Raw genomic sequence first — 19,543 nt, forward strand, 5'->3', positions numbered from 1 at the left:
CAGGAAAAGTGAAATAAATTGTAATCGAAAAATCGAATCAAAAGGCTCAATCGAATGGAAATTTTTTCCCCTGAATCGGGTAGCACTAGTGTAGATGGGCTAAGTGAAGAGAGAGACTGTTTGGAGAAAAGTGCTATGAATAACTTGAATGGAGAGAGAGTATGATGCTGACAAGCAGCAAGCCAGGTTGGATCACTCACTACCAGACACTTTTTTTTTCTTTTTTTCCTTGCACCCACCAATCATTTTCCAAAAGTTGGTTCTGCCTTCTATGGCTAACCATTGTCTCTGAGACTTTCTCTCTCAACAGCCTTGCAGAGAATGTCTCACACAGGCAGTCCTCGCGCTTACATTGCAGCACCACGAACAGCGATCCGACTGGCGCGCCAAAACTTCAAACTTCTCTCTCCTTCCCCCTCCCTTTTTAAAAAAAACATCTCCACCTTCCTTTGTGATGTCACTGCGCTGGCGCATAGCGAACGCGCTTTTGCGGAGGGTTTTACAGTATTTACGTTACCTCGAAAGTAGCCTGTTCCCCCTCCCCAGCACGTGACTCAGGTAAACAAAAGCCGGGACTGTGTGCGCTGAGCGTTTCCCGCCCCACTTATTGTGGTGTCTGTTTAATGTCAGTATCAGCAGGGGAGTGCGTAAAGGAGGGGGGGGAAGGGAATTAATTAATATGCGCCGTGAATTATAAATGTGCCTTTTTGTGCTTGTGTGTGTCTTCGATGCCTGAAGGGCGAGAGGCTGGTCTCACTGGCCTGTATTCAGGTTTCAGCAAGCAAGGGGTGTTGGGCTCTTTGCCTGTAAACTACAGCTTTGTGCACGGCAAGGTTCGACTTTTGTCCTTCGGGTATGATGGGCCTTGAGAAGGTTGAGCAAAATATTAGCTGCTTGTTTTATGATAAAGATAACGGTGTTGTGGTAATTATGCTCATTTTTTTTCACCTGGAGGACCAGGATCTGGGAAATCTCTTCCTATATACAGGCTTTGTTGGTGCCTTGAAAATCAAGCAGTAGAGAACACCTTTCTGTTTACCCTTCATCCTTCCTATTGTAAATCTGTTCCCAGCTTTAGGGAAGGACCAGAGGAGGTGATGATGGATCAGAAAAAAGCAAAGAATTGATTGGTTCCATTGTCCAACGCTCCCTTCTAAAATTCAGGGATAGGGGAGGGATTTTGGATTTAATTCTGGCTTTTATCAAAGGGTCAGAGGGGAGAGCTGGTGTAGAAACAGCCATCCCCCTTCTGTCCCTGCTGGCAACAGACAACCCACACCTTTTTCTTTGCTCCATTTTTCCTCCAATGCATGGAAGGAAGGTTTGGAACAGTAAAGCACCGGGAGAATGTCTGCCCAAATACCTGATGAACTTGAATGTAAACTAGTGGCCAAAATAGTGGATACACCTAGCATTTTAGGCATTATGCGTTAAAAAAAAATGGCTATTACATCATAATTGTATTTAATGCATACATTTTCGACTAATATCAGAAACTGTAATCACTTAACAAGACCAGCATAATATTTGGCACATTTCACAAAAATAATGCAGTTCATAAGCTACTCAAGCTAATAATGATAATTTGTCTAGTTATCCGATGACTTCATCAGTCTTACTAGTAGCATGCTTGATATCCCTTAGCCTTAATTACTGCCTTACATCTTCTTGGCATGCTGAACACAACTCTTTGGAGATCAATAGGTGTTATTATGTGGAAACAGAAAGTGATTATTGCTGCTGTCAGCTCATGTTTGTTGGACGGTTACTTTGCTGCTATTGCTCTTTTAATCTGGTCCAGAGGTTCTCAATGGGGTTGAGATCTGGGCTGTTTCCTGGCTATTCCAGCAACTCAGCCTTGTTCTTTTTTTATTTATTTATCAAATTTTTACATGTTATAAATCAAGTATCCACTTGTACAGAAAGTTGAAGAAAAGCAAGAAAATACTACTCAAAGGTAAAATACATAATAATCAAATCAAATCAAATAAATGTTTAGCTTAAATTCAGCTCAAGTCCTCAACAATAGATCCAAGAAGGATAAGGCGGACATATTAACAAATGCTAACAACTGCTAACAACTATCAATTCAACTATTAGGAAAACAAGATCCCTTGGCTGAGAAAGGATATCATTATTCAAATGCACTTCACTTTGATTTTAATTTCCCTTCATCCAGCCGTGTTCCTGCCAAAAAGGCTGTCAACTGGAATGGTTCAAAGAATACATATTTCTTCATATGGTATTGTATTACACATTTACAAGGGTGTCGAAGGAAAAAAGTCCCACCAAGAGATGTAATACCTGGCTTCATCAGAAGAAACTCTCGTCTTCTCCTCTGGGTTTCCCGTGCCAAGTCTGGAAACATTAATATTTTTTGTCCAAGAAATTCTTTCATTTTATTTTTAAAGAACAATCTAAGCAACCAATTTTTATCTGGAGCAAGAGCCACAGTAAGAAGCAATGTTGCCGGAGATGCAAGCTCTCTATCCGAAAGTTCCAAGATTGCTGAAACATTAAGTGGTTGATTATTCTCCTGTTGTTTAGATGGTGATTTAATAGCTTTCATTGGTAGGTAATATACTTGAGTAAGTGGTGGTAATGTGTCCTCTGGAATACCCAAAATCTCCAACATATAACGTTTCAACATATCCCTAGGTGTCACCGAGGCTATCCTAGGAAAGTTAATCAGTCGGAGATTATTATTACGAGAAAAGTTCTCCAAAGATTCCAGTTTTCTACGCATATTTGTATTATCTTTAATTATTGCTTCATTATGCTGTTTTGATACTTTTAACTCCTGTTGTATATTCTCAATAGAATTCTTAGATTCACCAATTTCAACTTTTATGTTTTTTATCTCAGTTTCTTGAAGAGTAATTTTATTTTCCAGCTGCAAAAGCTGGGGCTTGACAGACTTGGCCAGGTCAGCCACTAAATCCCAAATTGAATCCAGTGTTACTTCTCTGGGTTTTTCAATAATATATGAAGGATTAAAAGTTGGAATAGTCTCACCAGTTTTCAGCTGTTCCTGGCAATCCTTTTGCTGGCCTGAAGTTGACCCTGATGTTTCAACGTCCTCGGTGTTTCTTGGACTCACCTGAATACTCAGGGAGTCCATCTCCACGCTCCCCTCTCTGTTCTCCCTGGCCTCCGAGGGTAGATACCTGCCTTCTCCCGGCAGCTCCTCCACTCGTGGGGAGCTGGTAACTTGAGGAGGTGGGGGAGGTGCCCTAGCGTCGGGGCTCAACGTCTCTAGCCCCAGGGAGATCACCTCATTTCCGCCCCTCTGAGGCGTCTCCAACGGGGGTGCCGACGCTGCCGGGATATTCTGCATCCAACGCAGGAGTTCTTCTATGTTGTCGAACGAGGGGACCGCCGAACGCCGCGAGGCTCCAGCGGCGCTGCGACCTCTCTTCTTCGGCATTCTAAGTAGGTAAACTTATTCGGCAGAAACTTTTTCAGAAAGTCTCCTCCGGTGTGCTGTTCAGCGTCCGGGACCATCGGCCATCTTGGATCCACCGAACGGGCCGATCAACTCAGCCTTGTTCTCTTTGAACCAGTTGAGGCATTTCTTGGTTGTATGGCATGGGGCGCCATCCTGTTGAAAAAGGAATGATTGAGTAGCCCCAAAGATGTTTCTGGCTGAGGGTAGGACCTTGGGCTGAAGGACCTCTTTTATGTATTTGTCAGCATTTATCACTCCATCAAGCACCTGCAGCCAGGTCACATTATCTCTGGACATTCAACCCAACACCATCACATTCAGAAGATGCTTCATGGTGGAAGTAGTACATCTGGCAAGCAGTCCTTACCCAGTTGCCAGTGAATATAGTGGACACTGTCACTGCCAAATATAGAGATTCAGGTCTCATCGCTCCACAACACCTTTCACTGCTCTGTGGTCCAGCTGGCATGCTCTTTAGCCCAGTTCAAACATTTATGACGTTGAACTGTGTTGAGGAAGGGCTTTTTCCTGGGAATTCTTGCTTGCAGGCCTGCTTTCACTAGTCTCCAGTGAACTGTCTGGCCTGACACCAGCACCCCTGTTTTGGCCAGTGACTTATTGATGTCAGCAGCAGTTAATTTCTGATTCTGTAGAGCCATTCTTACTGGCCTTCTGTCAGTCTGAGGTGTTCTAATATTTTCCTTGTTTTTGATGCTTTTAGTCTCTTCAAAGCGCTTGCAGAGTTTCAGTACCTTAGACGGTGACACACCTTGACCAATTTTGGCTGGAATCTCCCCAAGGTTTTCCCAGTCAGGGCCTTAGGCTCCTACTCCTGTATCACATGATGCAATGGGGTGGGGCTTAAGGCCCAGGCAGACACATCGCTAGAGTCCGGAGGAGCAGGAGGGACTGAGCACCCCTCCTGCTCCCAACTTGTAGGTGCGGGAGTGTTGGGTCATGCTGTGCTGGGGGTGGGCTTTGCCATGCCAGTTGTGGGGGGGGGGGGGGTGCCATGCCGGTCAGGGGGAGGGGTGTGCTGGGCCGGACGTGCATGGGTGGGTTCGGCACAGGGGCGCTTTGCCGGGTAGGGGAAGGCTTTTTTTTCTTTTTTTTTATAGGCCTGAAATTTTGTGGCCTATTAAAAAAAAAAAAAGCTGGCAGAAGCCCTGACAGCAGTGACAGGAGGCTGTTTCTCCTGTCACTACTGTCGGAGTCTGCACATGCTCAAGGATCGCTCTCTAGCGATCCGTGCCATGGGTGGGGGATATGTCAACGATGGTCTCCATTTGCATGCAGGCCTTTTGTGAATTCGTCGGCCTGCATGGAATCGGGAATGGATTGGATACGGAATCGGAGGTTAGTGAATCTAGCCCAAAGTGTTTTCACAATTTTGGCCACTAGTGTTACTCCACAATAGCTTTGACTCCTGCCAGTGATTTGAGGGGAGGGAGATGGTGTGAATGGGGAAAGGTGTGTGAGAAGGGGTGAGGGGATGAATGCACAGTGACCGCCATCTCCTCTTCAATTCCTTGGCAGCAGAAGTTAAACCTTTTTCTTCCGAGCTTCCATACTGCCAGGTGTTCTGCAGCAGGTAAGAAAAGACAGGCTAGGGTTGGGAGAGTGTGTGAAAACCATTTGGGGGGCAGGGAAATACAAGAGCAGAAGAGCTGGGAAAGGGACTAGCAAACTGAAGTGAAGCATCTGCAAAAAAGAAAGCCAAAGATATTACTGGAGAGGGGCAGGTTGTGTATGAGAAATAAGGGTGGAGAAGAAGGGAGGATGACAGCCAGCCAGAAGTGATGGGGAGGAAGGGTGTAGGGAAGAGCAGTTGTGAAGTGAGGTGAAGTGTGAAGTGAGGTGTGAAAACCTGAAAAAGTAATGGGATATGCTATGGTTTTGTATAAAAAGGGGGTGGTGGTAAATGAATGAAGGATGGTTAAGAGAGGAATGAATCAGCTGGTAGGGGATAAGGAAGACAGAGCTGAAGATTGATGGGAACAAATATGTAAACCAAACTCTATATGATATTTATGAAGATATTGGTATAAATATACTTTGTGAGGCTTAAATATATGAGGACCTCCATCCTATAGAGCTTACAGTTTGGAGTCCATTTATCCCTGCTGGGTTTTGGCAGTTATTGTTTATTTTCAATCATATGTATGGAGTATGTGGATTTTCAACTTTCTGAAACAGATGCATACTTTCATACTTGCTAAGTTGGCAACATAAAAAAGAGATTTTCTGTTAATACCTCATGGGTACACTGTAAATACTGTATATTTTTAAAAGGCTGGGGGCGTCTCAGCCAATCAGGGCCTTAGACCCCTCCCTGTGCATCAGATGATGCATCGGGGCCTGGCCTAAGACCGCACTCGTCGGCGGAGAAGGCATGGAGCAGGAGGGACTGAGAACCCCTCCTGCTCCCAACAACATTAAGATACGGGGAGGGGGTGGTCCTTGCCCGGTCATCCTGCCGGCCTCGGAGGAGGCCTGGAGCAGGAGGGAATGAGTACCCTTCCTGCTCCCAACGATTCTTAAAGGTGATGGGGGGAGCGGGTGTGCCCGGCCCAGCCCAGCTCAGCCCAGGTTGAGCTACAGGCAGGCAAGCAGGGAGGGAGGGAGGAAGGTGGGCCGGGCCAGGCCAGGTGGCATTTAAGATGGCAAGAAGGAGTTGGTGGGGGTGGGGGTGTCTCAGGGGGGCATCGGCGCAGGGGGGACAGGCATCAGTGCGCGGGGGGCATCAGCAGTGCGGGGAGCATCGGGGGGGGGGGGGGCAGCGCAAGCCGTGATATATATATATATTTTTTTAAATTTTAACTTTTTTACATAGGCCAGGGAGCTCGTGGTTTTAACCCGCGGGTTAAAACCACGGGCTCGCATTGCGGCGGGGAAGGGCAGGAGAGGTTCAGGGTGGCAGGCAGGAGAAATCTGGGGACGAGCAGGGTGGCGATTCAGGGCAGAGCAGACAGGAAATATCGGGGAAGAACATAGAGGCGGCAGGCAGGAGAGATTCAGGGCAGCAGAGAGCAGGACTGTGAGCTGGGCTTCTATGGAGCAGGAGAGTAGGAAAGATGTTTGCGACTGGTCCCAGCAGTCGCTTTTTCCGAGTTCAGTCGGATTTGAAAAAAATGGTTAGTGAATCGCCTCCCTGCCTATTTTGTTTGCAGTTCCCCTTATTTACATGTGCGGATCAGAAGAGGTCGCTACACTGGTTAGTGAATCGTGTTGGGGAGAAATTGGGTCGCAAAGGGCTCGCAAACTGATCGGTACACGATCAGTTTACTTAGTGAATTTGGGCCTATATCAGTGGTCTCAAACTCAAACCTTTTGCAGGGCCACATTTTGGATTTATAGGTACTTGGAGGGCCTCTGAAAAATTTGTTAATGTCTTATTAAAGAAATGACAATTTTGCTTGAAGTAAAACTCTTTATGGTTTATAAATCTTTCCTTTTGGCTAAGTCTTAATAATAATGTAATTTATAGCTAAATAGACATATGATCAAGAAACTGTTTTATTTTACTTTTGTGATTATAATAAACAAACCAAGGGCCTCAAAATAGTACCTGGGGGGCCGCATGTGGCCCCTGGACTGTGAGTTTGAGACCACTGAACTATATCAACCAGAGACTTAAAACTCTGTGTTTAAACCACTTCCAAAAGGTACAACTAGTGCAAACATGATGTATTTGTTAAATGATGCAATTTTCTAAAACAGAGGAAAAAGGCCTCAAAAACCCTAGGTGTCGATTAAATTGAAAGACACCTACATTTGGGGTTTAAGAATATTATTATTGGTCAAAAAACCTCATCAGATTGCAGGAAATGAACATGGTATTTATTTAAACAGCAGTTCACAGCAGCCTGGAGTCGACCACTTCCCCTGAAGAAGCCATTAAAGAATGAAACTGTTTTGGCTTCCGTTGGGAGAGAAGATAAGTGTTTGGTTATTCTCTTTTGGCATAATTTGAAAGATTGCTGCGTATACTATAAGAAATCCACTGCATGTTCAAATATTACCCTCATTGTTTAAATCTATTTAAATATCACTGTGATTGAAAGCAAACATTATTGGCAAAGAAAAATATAAAGATATCGCCAATAGATTTAATAACAGAGGTTTTTTTGACCAATGATAATATCCCTAAACCCCAAATTTAGGTGTTTTTCAATTTAATTGACATCTAGGGTTTTTTATTTTTATTTCCCCCCCCTGTTTTAGAAAATTGCATCATTTAACGCGTACTGTACATCGTGTTTGCACTAGTTATACCTTTTAAATGTTCTAGCATGTCACTGCAAAAGGGATGTTCATATTAGAGGGGCTTAGGGCAGGTCATGGGTTTTCTGACTACCACCTCTCCAACTTACTGATAACAATGCCTGATTACAAAACCCTCTGAATGGAAATAAAAACCCTGTTATTCAGAAAATTTGTCAAGACAAACTAATGCCATACCTTAATTATACTCGAACTTGCAAATTTCTGAATAGGTACTAATTACAGGACTGTGACATAATCTTGTAACTTTCCTGGTAATGTCCAGCTTACCTCTTTTGTAATCCGCCTAGAACTGCAAGGTTAAGGTGGAATAAAATTCACTAATGTAATGTATTTGGCCGAATCCCTGCAGATTGGCAGGAGGCTGTTAGCTTTCTGGGAGATTTGGGCTCAGATCTCCGGGTCTTGGATGTTATTTGAAAGGGTTACAAGATAGAGTTCTGTCGATCGCTGCCAGACCTTTTTGTGGACTCTCCACTGGAAGACCGGAAAAAGTGGGTCTGGGTCTGTGCAACATTGAAAAGGCTCCTCGATATTCGAGCCATAGAGTCTGTGCCAAGTAACAAATTGGGCTTAGGCAGGTACTCTTTACACTTCATAGTGCCCAAGAAAGGCTCAGATGACTGGATACCAATCGTGGATCTGAAGTCAGTGAATGCATTGCTTAGAGTTCCTCACTTCTGTATGGAAACGGTACGGTCATTCATTAAAGCATTGACACTGGGGGAATACCTGGCCTCCCTGGATTTGACAGGAAATACTTGAGATTCCATGTTTTGGAAAGGCACTTTCAATTCTGGGCCATGTTGTTTGGTCTGGCCATGGCACCCCTGAACCTTCACCAAGGTAATGGTGGTAGTAGCAGCACACCTACAGAAAGCAGGGATCATAATGCACCCATATTTGGATGACTGGCTGATTTGAGGCCAGTCCAAAGCGGAAGGGGAACAGGATCTTTTTTTATATTAAAGTGAAATACAAACACTTTCCACAGAAAATGCAATTTCCATACTCATCATGCACAGCCTGAACTATTTTCTATTTGCTTGCCCCTCCCTTTTAATATCAAGTGAATCATGAACTTCTGCCTTACTGCATGAGCAGTATACAGGTCTGTACAGAGCAACTTTACCTATCAGTTGGGTGTTTTTGGTTTTTTTCTGGTAATTCATTAACCAGTCAAAAACCAGTAGGTAATTAAGGGGTTTAGAGCTTTGTTTAAAATAAAATACAGCAAAACCTTGGATTGCAAGTATCTTGGTTTGCAAGTGTTTTGCAAGACAAGCTAAACATTTTATTAAATTTTTAACTTGATATACAAGCAATGTCTTGCAATACAAGTACATACAGTATACACACATCACAACTGAGCCGATGGCTCTTCTCTCTCTGACACTACAAGAGTGTAGTGACTGTTCTAAACAAGCAAAGTCTTGCAATACGAGTACATTCAGTATACATGCGTCACATCATCACCACTGAGCCGATGGTTCTTCTCTCTCTGATGCTGCAGTTTAGTGACTATTCTAAATGAGCGAGGTCTTACAATACAAGTACGTATAGTATTTTGTATTAAAGTTTTTGGGTTGTGGAACAAATCATCTGAGTCCATAATTTCATATGGTGAAATTTGCTTTGATATATGAGTGCTTTGGATTATGCTCGCAAACCAAGATTTTACTGTATATGTGAAATATTAAAGCCAAAAACAAGAAGGGCAAACATTGGTGTCCTTAAAACATTTGCAGTATGAAAATATTTGTTTTCTTGTCTTTCAAATTCTATTACTGTATTTTTATGCCATTAAATTTCATTTTTTAATTCTAGAACTAGAATTTGTCACTTTTAATCCAAAAGTATTTGCATTAAACTACAAGAGTTTTCAAAAGACAAAGTAATATTTATTTGCAAAATTATTTGTAAAACAGTTTGCTGAATTCATAGAAGTTCAATTTCTGCTTTGTACTTTTAAAAAAACACATTTATTATAAGACAATTGGTTATTTACAATAGGGTTACCTTGAACTTCATGCTTCACTAGTAAGAATCTTAAGACAGCTTTGACAGATATGTTGACCATGGTTAGTTTACCTTTGCCATTGTGAGCAAGAATGGGCAATAAATGACAATAACACTTGAGAGCTTTCATGATTCTTTATGAGTTGACCTGAACCAAAGTTGTACAGCATAGGAAATTTTCTAAAGTATTTTCCATGTGTATAGCTTGCTTTCTACTAGGAAAATAAATGGTCCTTTTATTAAAGTACGCTAACCGATTTAGCGTGTGCTAATGCTAAGATGCCCATAGGAATATAATGGATGTCTTAGCTTTTAGCACACACTAAATTGGTTAGCACACTTTAATAAAAGGACATTTAAAACTTTTAAAAAATCACATGGACAAATATGTAAGTATAAGTACATGCACCTGTGAGTATGGTTTGGGCAGAGCAAAGACAGAGTTGTGATGTGTGCATGTGTTTTGTAAAATACACATGCTTACAGAATCCATTTTATAAAGGTACATAGGTGCCTATGTTTGCTTTATAAAATACTCCAACAAAAACCTCATTAGATATACAGGTCCTCGTCGACTTACAACCTATGCAACTTACGATGGTTCGACTTTACGACGCATTTCCCCCATTTCCCATCCCATATTAACTATTTTTTAACTCTCCCCATGTACCTTTTCCATGGTGGTCCAGCGGTGTATCTTGAACTGAGCCCCTCCTGCCGATGTCAGCGGTCAGAAGCCAGCAGCGTACCTGGGCTGGCATGCACAGGAGTGAGCTTTTGGAACTCCCGCCCGGCTCACTGAAACACTGCCACCAGTTCTCACGGGACTTGCAGTTCTCGCGGCAGCCATTCAGAAAGCTGCTTAGGGCTGGGCAGGAGCTCCAAAAGCTTGCTCCTGCGCATGCCGGCCTGGGTGCACTGCTGGCTTCTGACCGCTGACATCGGCAGCAGGGGCTCAGTGAAGGATACACCGCTGGACCACCAGGGAAAAGGTAAGCGGGGAGGGGTAAAAAATAGTTAGCATAGTTAGTTTTATAAATTATTTATTTAATTCCACCAATCCTGCACAATACTAAGTTAGTTTGATAAAAAGAGGTTATCACCTTATTTTTGTGTGGGATACATGTGGAGGGGCATAATCAAAAAAACTGTCTAAGTCCCTTTTTGGCCTAAGTCCTTAAACGTTCAAAGCAGAAGCAGGGAAAGTGTCCATAACCAAAACAAATGTCCTTGTTTTGATTATGGCCTGCATCTACTAAACGCCCAGATCACCACTACGTCTACAAGTACACCCCCACGACGTCTACACTTTTTGCCCATAATGAACCAAAAAAACGCCTAAGCCCGAAACGTCCAACACAAGGGCTTTTAGGTGAAGGAGGAGCCAGTCCTTCGCCTAAAAGCTAGATTCTGTAACTGGTGTCTGTCAAAAACACCAGTTACAGAATTCCCCCCCACAACGATCCAGGCAGGAGGGTGCCCAAGCCCACCTGCCCTGTTGAACCGCGACCCCCCCCCCCCCGACAACATTGGGGCAAGAGGGAGCTCAAGCCCTCTTGCCCCTGCGAACCGCGGCACCCCCGACAACATCGGGGCAAGAGGGAGCCAAGCCCTCTTGCCCCGTCGAACCTCGACCCCCCCCAATGACATCAGGGCAAGAGGGAGCTCAAGCCATCTTGCCCCGGCGATCGTGCCCCCCCCGCCGAGTACGAGCAGGCCAGGAGGGAGCCCAAGACCTGGCCCTGGCGACCCCATACCCCCCACTACAATACAAGCAGGAGGGATCCCAGGCCCTCCTGCCCTTTACACAACCCCCCTCCCCCAACGACTGCCCCCCCAGAACCCCCGATCGGCCCCACCCCGCCGACCCACGACCCTCCCGGCCGACCCCCCCACCCCCACCCCCCTTCCCCGTACCTTTAACCTTGGCCAGACGGACGGGTGCTAAGCCCACCCGTCCGGCAGGCCAGCCGGGTCCAGAATGGGGCTGGATTAGCCCAGGCGGCAGAAACCCCACCCACAGGTGGGGCCTGAGGCGCCTGGGCCAATCAGAATAGGCCCCACCTGTGGGCAGGGCCTTAGGCACATGGGCCGGGTTGGGCTTGGGCTCCCTCCTGGCCTGCTCGTACTCGGCGAGGGGGGGGGGGGGCTACGATCACCGGGGCAAGAGGGCTTGAGCTCCCTCTTGTCCCAATGTCATCGGGGGGGGGGGGGGCACAGTTCGACGGGGCAAGAGGGAGCGGGGTCGCGATTCGATGGGGCAAGAGGGCTTGAGCTCCCTCTTGCCCCAATGTTATCGGGGGGGGTCGCGGTTCGACGGGGCAAGAGGGCTTGAGCTTCCTCTTGCCCCGATGTCATCGGGGGGGGGTGATGTATCGCGGAAGGAGAGATTGGCCATCTCCCCTGCCGCGATGCGATCACTCCTGTACCCAAACTGCCACAACCCACGGCAGGAGAGATTGGGCATCTCTTCTGCCGCGGGTCGCGGCAGTTCGGGTAGAGGGGTGATTGCATCGCGGTAGGGGAGATGAGGCATCTCTCCTGCTACGATGGTTGCGGTGGGTAGGTTGCCGGGCCACTGAACTGATCGCGCCATGTTCCACTTCTCATAGGGAACCTTCACCATCAGAACCTGTCTCTTTTATCCGGTTCATTCGCCAGATGGGTAAGGACCTTAACATAAAGATGGAAGCAGACTCCAAATATTCCAAGGAGTACATGGAGGAGTAAAACTCAAACACCCTCCTAAGGAATTGCTTAAGCTTCCAATGAATGGTATCACTTTTCGCAAAAATTTGGAAATCCTATATTCAGTTCCAGTAGTTCCTGGGAAGCTAGACTCTCGCTACAAGGTCATCCCATGTTCGGGTTTTGAGAAAACTTCAGCTGTCTCACCAGTCTCTGGTAGTGGAATCTACCCTAAAAAAGTCAACTTCTTCTAAAGTGTACGCTACAGTACCTCCAGGGTGTGAGGGTAGGTTGATAGACAAATTTGGAAGAAGGTTAAATCAAAACACTATGTTGGCCAACAGAGTTTTAAATTATAACTTTTACTTCACTTCCTATTTGAAATTCTGGATAAAGACCATGCCAACCTATTTCAAATACTTACCTTCTCATCAGCTACCAGAGTTCAAACACATGTATCATTCTCTCACACAGCTCCGAGTACATCTGGTACAATCTTCATATGATGCATTTGAGCTGTCATCTCGAGTTTCAGCACTCTCCATAGACAAGAGGTGACTGGTGTGGTTGAGAATTGCTGACATGGACCCTAACCTCCAAGACCAGTTAGCCAATATCCCTTGCCTGGGGGATGAACTCTTTAGAGATTCCGTTGAAAATATGACGAAAAAACTTTCTGAGCATCTGAAATCTTTTGCCTCACTGCTCAGGCCTAAAGCTAAATCTTCCAACGCCAGAAGGTACAAACCATCTTCCTCGTACCAGAGGCATTATCTCCCGAAGTCTGCACCTTACTCTAGACCGCCGCAGAAAATGCCACACCAGCAATGTCCTCAAAAGGCTCAGACACCTGCTGTGTTCAAGACAATGCAGCCTTTTTGACCATCTTATGCAGAGCATAACCGCAGTCAAAGTATCTCTATCTCCCCCTCTTCCCATCAGAGGTTGCGTACTCCATTTTTCTCATCGTTGGAAATTGATCACTTCTGACCTCTGGGTGCTCACGATCATACAAAAAGGTTATTCTCTTCATTTCCTTCACGTTCTACCAGATCACCCGCCAAGAGAGTTTTCTTCCAACCCTCTGCGGGCCTCCCTTCTCCAGGAAGTTGAAGCTCAGCTCGTTCTCAATGCCATTGAGAAAGTTCCTCTGGAACAGCAGAACACGGGATTTTACTCCTGGTATTTCCTTATCCCGAAGAAGACGGGAGGTCTACGACCGATTTTGCATCTCTGAGCTCTCAACAAATTCCTCAAAGAAAAATTTTGGATGCTGTCTCTGGCATCTTTGTATCCCCTTCTGGATCACAATGATTGGTTATGCTCTCTGAATCTCAAGGAGGCTTAACACTCACATTTCCATTCATCCAGCCTCTTGCAAGTTCCTCAGATTTCGGGTGGAAAATCAGTATTATCAATACAAAGTGCTACCTTTCGGCTTGGCATCATCTCCCAGAGTTTTCACCAAGTGTCTGGTAGTGGTAGCAGTAGCTTTACGAAGTCACGGGCTCCATGTTTTTTCATATCTGGATGATTGGTTCATCAAAGACCCTACATCTCAAGGGGTTACTGTAGCGACACAACAGACTGTTTTGTTCCTGTAAAATTTGGGATTCAAAATCAACTTTTCCAAATCTCAACTGCAGCCTTTTCAGACTCTGCAGTTTATTGGATCTCTTCTAAACACTGTGCAACTCAGAGCATTCTGTCAGGATGTTCTTGTACAACTTTGCCGAACAGTGTCCACCCTCACTTCACTCTCAGCGAGACACATGATGGTTCTCCTAGGTCACATGGCCTCTATAGTTCACATGACTCCTTTTGCCAGACTTCACCTCAGGATTCCTCCGTGGACCCTGGCTTCTCAATGGTCACAGGCTTTCGACCCGCTCTGTCAGCACATTACAGTGACATCTTCTCTATGGCAATCTCTTCAATGGTGGAAGCTCTTTTCCAATCTTTCCAGAAGTTTGCTGTTTCAAATGCCCCCTCATCTGAAGGTTCTCACAACAGATTCCTCAACCTATGCTTGGGGGCTCATCTAGATGGTCTTCGAACTCAAGAGCATTGGTCCACCACAGATCGTCAAAATCACATTAATCTGTTAGAACTAGGAATGATCTTCAGTGCTCTCAAAGCTTTTCAGCATCTTCTTCAAAATCAAGTCGTGCTCATTCGTACAGACAACCAAGTATGTAGTATGTACTAAGTATGTACTATGTGAACAAGCAAGGAGGAACAGGATCTCTTCTCCTTTGCAAGGAAGCTCAGAAGATTTGGACTTGGGCAATCCTTCAAAACATTTTTCTGAGAGCTGTCTTCAAGCAAGATTGCTTGTGTAGCTGTCCGCATCAGGGCTTCATGAATGACGTCATCCATATGTGAGAATATCTGCCTGCTGTCCCTGGATAACACCTGTTACGGTAAGTAACTGTGCTTTATTAGCATATGCAGTAAAAATAGCTGCACCACATGTTATTTTAGTGCTATATAAAGCATAAACTAAATCACCACAAATATAAAAAATGATAATTATAAAACAAGAAAAGAATGGGAATGTGGAGAAAAGACCTCAGATCCCAATTCAATCACTGGTCAAAAAAACTCCATATCCCACTAGCATAAATGTTAAATTCAAACCATGCACTGGAATAAAGAATCTATAAACACAAGTATGAAAAAAATTCAATAAGTGATCACACTAAAACCAAAATACTTATTTAAGTTTAAAAAAATCTAAAGCTAAGTCTGAACCAAAGTTTAATTTCTCAAAGCACTGCTTCAGGGGATCACCAGCTCTAGAGGCTCCACCCTAACTAATGAGAGCTCTCCCCGCTTGCAGAGGTGCTTCTTGGGGGACTTGGGGGGGAGGTCTTATGCATTGCCTCTTGGGGCTCACAAGAGTCCAGGGCCTTGAATGTCAAGCTTTCGCTTTGGTCTTGCTCAGGCCTCCTCAGTTAGGTGGGCTGGGATACTTGCTCTCTCTTTGTTATCATATTGCTTGCTAGTATTTCATCATACCTGCAGCATTTTTCTTCTGTCATCTCTTGTGCTTGGTTCTTCTGGCACCTTATCATTCATTTGTATATTCTGGTTCATATTGTTATGGAGGGCAAGGTACGTGGGGATAGGGTGTTGGGTGAGGTGGGCTATTGGGGTCGGGGGATAACTGCTGTATCTTCTACTGTGTTTATTGTTCTTTTGGGCTTGTTCAATAAAAATTGTTTCAAATTAATTTGAGATAATTGAGGTTTTGAAGTTAAGAAATAATTAAGAACATAAGAAGTTGCCACCACTGGGTCAGACCAGAGGTCCATAATGCCCAGCGGTCCGCTCCCGCGGCGGCACATTAGGTCTGTGACCTGTGAAGTGGTTCCTGACCTTTTCTGTAACCTACCTCTACATCTATCTGTAACCCTCAATCCCCTCATCCTTTAGGAACCTATCTAAACCTTCCTTGAAACCCTGTAGTGTGCTCTGGCCTATCACAACCTCCGGAAGCGCTTTCCATGTGTCCACCACCTTCTGGGTAAAAAAGAACTTCCTCGCATTTGTTCTAAATCTGTACCCTCTCAATTTCTCCGAGTGACCCCTTGTACTTGTGGTTCCCCACAGTCTGAAGAATCTGTCCCTGTCCACCTTCTCTATGCCCCTCAGGATTTTGAAGGTTTCTATCATGTCTCCTCTAAGTCTCCACTTTTCCAGGGAGAACAGCCCCAGCATTTTCAACCTGTCAGCGTATGAAAAGTTTTCCATACCATTTACCAGTTTAGTTGCTCTCCTCTGGACCCTCTCAAGTACTGCCATGTCCTTCTTGAGGTACAGTGTTCTCCCCAGAAATTTTTTCCAGCCGGGTGGCATGAAAAAGTAGCCGGGTGGGGCGGGGCGGGGCGGGGAAATTTGGTAGTGGGAAAAATTAAATGTATACTATTTTTATTAGTTAATTATTATTATTTTCCAATGCTCAATATGACTTCCTTTTTTAAGGTTTGACACTTGTGCCAGAATATTTTTACTAAATTTAAGAAGTATCCAATTCTAGAAGTGAATAATTAGATATTCACCCTCTTTCAAATAGTATAGAGGTTTAAAAAAGGGAAATGCGTTAATGAAGTCATTAGGTTCAATCTAATCATTTATTTCTGCATGAATTTAAACAACTAAAAAAAAAAAAGATAAATATAGCTCATCCAGTCATACAAGAAATGGCTGTACAACACCTCTAATAATGTTTTGATCACTAGGTTCCTTCCTGAGGTCTCACTGAGGATATGAAATAGATGCTATCCCCACTTCCAGACCTCTTCCACATAATTTATGGAGAGGTGTTACTGAGCCTTGAAGGGCACCTGTGTGATTGATCTTTATTTGCTTCTTTTTATATTTTGCTGTAGTGCAAAGTAAGAGCTAGGGCAAAACAGTATAGGTAAAGATGCAGGTAATAATTAGCAATGTATTAAAAATATTTTATTTTTATTTGCTTATAATGTCATTTGAAAGCTACTTGATGATAATACAACTTTAATTTAATTCTTTATAATGTGTGTCTATGTGTTGGGGGGACAACACCTACGTCAACAGTAAAGTTAGAATAGAGTCATTAAATCCAGTGGTGTACCTAGTATAAATGACAGCCAGTGCTAATCATTTTTTTAACAACCCCCTCCTCTATATAAAAAAATATATTTTTAGTAATAATCCATGAGTCACACAATAAGGGTGCATCTAGGAAAAGGCAGCATCTTAAACACTGCAGTGAGCACTAGAACACCAACACACGCATTGTAAAACTAAACAAACCAGATCCTACACAGTCAATTGATCCTGTAGTCGATGCTAACAGAAAGCCATGTCCTTTTCATACACACAGAACACAGATACACCCTCGCCCAATATGGAATAATCACAAACTAAAAATAGAAATATGTAGACAAAAGTTAAACTGAACCAAGAAACCAGACTCTGCATACAATGCAACACCACATATACAGTGACACATGTCCCCTAATACTGTGCAAAATATAAAGACAGTAGATGTAAATTTGAAAAAAGCTTCTACATAACAGTCACCACTTTACAAATTAACAAATAGAAATAAAATAATGAGAAATATGAAAATACCATTTTATTGGACTAATCCATTTTTCAATTAGCTTTCAGAGACCAAATCTTTCTTCAAGACAGTACAGTATACAGCTGTTATGGTATCCTGTCCTGACCTGAGGAAAGGGGTTTATTCCCTCCCAAAATTGCCTTATTTCCATTTCCTATTGATAAATTTTAATCAATACAGTTACAATACTACTTGATTCTACGTAAAGCAACAAAAATATTTTTTTTTCTACCTTTTGTCGTTTCTGCTTTAGTCATCTTCTCTTCACTCTCTTCTTTCTATTCAGCATTTGTCCTCGCTCCCTTCCATGCAACATCTGTCCTCTCTCTTTGCCCCTTCCACCCAGCCTCTACCCTCTCTCTACCCCTTCCATCTACTGTCCACACTATCTCTGCCCCTTGCATCCACTGTCCACCCTTTCTGCCTTTTCCATCCAGAGTCTGCCCTCTCTCTGTTCCATATGGTATCTTCCCTCTTTCTATGTCCCTTCAATAAACTCTATATCCTGTACCCTTTCTCTCCTTTGTACATGATTTATTTCTGCTTCAACCCCTCTCCATTTTTTGTCTCCACTCCTATGCTTTGGCATCTCTCTCTTCTCCTTTCCTTCCTTCCTTCCCACTCCACCCCATGGTCTGACATCTCTATCTCCTTCCCTTCTCTCCCCCCTCTCCAGTATCTGCCTCCTGTCTTTCCCCTTTGGTCTAGACCTCTCTCTTTCTCTCCTTCTTTCTTCTGTGAGGAGATCATGTTGATCTTGAACACTGAATAATTCTTCCACATTCTCCATATCACTGTACTGTAGTCTGGTCCAGCAGACTGCTTTGGCACTATTACATGGGTAATAGTAAATTCATTATGCATCAGCTTTCTACACAGAATGCCACAAGTCTCTATTTCTTATGCTGTGCTTACATCTGCCAGAGTCAGAAACTTGTGAGACAGATCCCTTGGCAATACTACACTTCGGAGCCCTTTGACCATCTGGTTCTGTATGGTTGCAGGCTTTAAAGCTCTGTTTACTGGAAGAGACTGTCCAGCATACATAGTTGCATCACTCTTAAGGATCTGATCAGAGATTACATAACACAAGGTGGAATTTTTAGGCATGGAAAAACAGGACATGTTCTCCTCAATCTGCTCAGATGCCTTCAAATGCCCTTTAATATTCGTCTGATCTCGGGCTAAATCTTGCCTCCTGAGCTGATCTTCAAAGGAAAGCGGAGTGAGAGCCATATCGGCAGTGAGATCCGTTTTGGGCCGCATGTTGTGCAGGGCTGGACTAAGGCAAGTTGTAAGCTTCCTTCCATCGCTGACCTATCTTCCATAAGTCAGCAACGGAAGGAAGCTTACAACTCGCTGCTCTTGCTTGCTTCGGGCCTTCCTCGTTGCCGGGTCCTGCCTACTTTCGGAAACAGAAAGTAGGCAGGATCCGACAGCGAAGAAAGCCCGAAGCAAGCAAGAGCAAGTTGTAAGCTGACCTGTCTCCTATAGCGAACCCATGCTCCGGGGCGTGTGCATGCCGACTTCCCTTCTTTTCCTCCCTCTGGACGTGACTTCCGGTTTCGGAGAGAAGTGGCATGCACATGTTAGAGCCCCGGAGCATGGGTTCAAGTCGCTTGCTGGCGTTAAAAACAAACAAACAAAAAAAGTCAGACTCCTGCGATTCAGGCTGTGCCGAGTCAGCCCGGTAAATCTCCAAGCCGGTGAGAAGGGTTTTTTTTTTTTTTTAAATGTTGAGCAGAAGGCGGCAGCAGCAGCAGGATTGCGATCGAGATTACAGCCGGGCGCTCATTTAATTAGCTGGGCGGAGCGCCCGGCTGAAAGGCCCTAGGGAGAACACTGCAATACTTCAGATGTGGGTGCACCATTGCACGATATAGCGGCATGATGACTTCCTTTGTCCTGGTCGTGATACCCTTTTTAATGATACCCAACATTCTGTTCGCTTTCTTTGAGGCTGTTGCACACTGTGCTGATGCTTTCAATGT

At 44.3% G+C, this 19,543-nt stretch overlaps 1 protein-coding gene across 1 annotated transcript in view; it reads left to right on the plus strand.

The window, feature by feature from the left end:
- Positions 1-507: 507 nt before the first annotated feature.
- Positions 508-19,543, plus strand: part of OGDHL (oxoglutarate dehydrogenase like) — a 297,827-nt gene continuing 278,791 nt past the window's right edge. The window contains 1 exon segment of the mRNA XM_033942954.1: positions 508-558. The gene's annotated coding sequence lies outside the window, so the exon portion shown is untranslated.

The sequence above is a fragment of the Geotrypetes seraphini genome, chromosome 4 (genome assembly GCF_902459505.1).
Source record: "Geotrypetes seraphini chromosome 4, aGeoSer1.1, whole genome shotgun sequence".
NCBI lineage: Eukaryota > Metazoa > Chordata > Amphibia > Gymnophiona > Dermophiidae > Geotrypetes > Geotrypetes seraphini.